Genomic DNA, 2,271 nt, shown 5'->3' with positions numbered 1-2,271 from the left:
ATGTCACATTTTCATTTGCCAGATCGGACAACTGCACAAGGCATTCCACTTGCTGAACACAGAGTTTACTTTCCTCGGGCAAGCAGGCAGGTGCTAATGTCGAGCTCAGACTATTATATAACAATACAATACCAATGCATTAATGTAAAAGCATTTAATGAACATTTTAATGTTGTTGTGAGTTATGGTGACTCCCAATTGTTGATTGTTAATTGTTTGATATACTGGTGGGTTGTGTCATCTATAACTATATATCATTTTTTTTAACTAATCACATGTCTGTAGTTAAAATCTTCTTCTGCAGTTCAACTAAAGTGGTCATATCAATGAAGTACAATATTCGCCTCACCCTCCTGTTCCAAGTCTGTAGGAGAAACTATGGTGGCTACAAAAAACACCAAAGTTCCTATCTAGAGCCAGTATTTGGTTTGTCTGTTCTGGGCTACTACTGTACAAACATGGCGGTTCAACATGGCGGCCTCCGTTGAAGATTACGGTAATCTACTACTGTAATGAAAACATAATGATTCATGATTAATTCCTTCCACCACTGGTATCAAAATCGGTTTTATATTGTAATGTTTTTTTTAAACTTTGTAATTGTTTAAGAGGGTTCAGATTTAAGAATTTTTGACGATTATATTCATGTATTACTTCATGATCACAGATTCCTTAATTATTATCCCTTCCACTTTTTATACATTTCCAGCTTTGAAAGACAGATGATAAGCTTTTGTTTGTTAGTTGCATAAACTTGTATGCAGTGTTTGTCTCTGCTTGTCTTTTTAAAAAGGGAGCCAAGTGTCTTGCTGATGGAATATTTATCATTCCTCAATAGGGTTCCATTATGCTGTCATGCAGTTTGTTAAGATTATTTGAGGTCCAGGAAAAGGCTGCTATTATGCATAATGAGTTTCTTCCCGGGTGATTTAAATGTTTGTAGTAGATATGTGCTCATTTGAATTTCAATTATCAGATTCCAGTGCAGAGACTTTTTTCCATCTGATTGTTTGATCGAGCATGTCCATAAACTCCTCAACCTGTTGGGAATAATCACAATAAAGTGGTTGTACACATATAACGTGTGCTAAAATATCACTTGACATCTTAAGATACACAGTCCCTTTAAACACACATGAAGAAGCAGGCTGATGCTGTTGTTCAAACAAATTGAACTAGGACTTCTTCCTGAGGCGGGGGAGATATCATTTGGGGGCATGCATAAATTGTTAATGGCTTTCCTTCAAGATTAAATGCTTATGGCTAATTTTTGTGACTATTATCTACATGTTGATGGTTTACCCTCATCAAAAACATTCCTGTCAGGCTACAGCCACTGTTTTAACAGCATAGTCACAATGTTCACATTTCATGATTTAATAAAAGTAAAGGACCGACTGTGGAAGACCATCTGTAATGACTCTGTGCTGTAGCGTGGCACTTTTCAAACTGTAAGCTGCTGATCTATCACACACATCTGTACTGCTGCCGTCACGTGGCTGTGTGGATTGCTGAAGGTATACAGATGACATATTTATTTAACAAAAACAGAAAAAAAAACATCTAGGAAAAAAAGGAATTAGACTGACCATTAAAAATACAATAATTTGCAGCAGCTCTGAAAACACTTTTAGTGCACTTTTGGCTATTGATAACTGTTCAAACTGTGTGTATAGTTGTGCCCATAGGGATGAATAGATTTCATGACAGACATTTGCAGCATATACCCCAGTGTTGAACCACCAGAATCATGTCTGGCACTGGCTTTATAATGAGGTTTATAGTGTCAAAGATTGCTGTTTTTTTGTGTCTTACTGTTCAAAGTTACTTTCCTTGAGAAAATGAACATCCTTACTGGAGAAAGGACACAGTCATGACGGCAAACCATTCCTTTTGAAGAAACAAGAGTAAGATTATTTCATAGTGATTACTACATTTTTGTGACTAGTCAAGGGAGGTCCAAATGAAATTCCTGCTACAGGCTTGCTGTAATGGGCCACAAAACAGTGCATAGGTTGTCACTGTGATTTATTGTTCTACCCAGGAAATTTCCCCCCTTGAAGTCTTTTGTATTTCTATTTTTCCGCCTTGGAAGAAGTTTGTAAAAACTGGTAAAGTAGGATACTTGCAGTTAGGGCTGGGCGATAAATCGATTTTATCGATTAATTCGAATTTGTAGCACAATTTATTTTCGTTAAAATCGGTTTTCTCATGAACTTCCACAACACCGGCGCTCCCTTTGGGCTCCCGTAGGTCAGAGTGCGCTGACCC

The sequence above is a fragment of the Morone saxatilis genome, unplaced genomic scaffold (assembly GCF_004916995.1).
Source record: "Morone saxatilis isolate NCDOM2014 unplaced genomic scaffold, NCSU_SB_2.0 Contig15, whole genome shotgun sequence".
NCBI classification, from domain to species: domain Eukaryota; kingdom Metazoa; phylum Chordata; class Actinopteri; family Moronidae; genus Morone; species Morone saxatilis.
The sequence above is the reverse complement of the archived record's forward strand: the minus strand, read 5'-3'. Positions refer to the sequence as shown.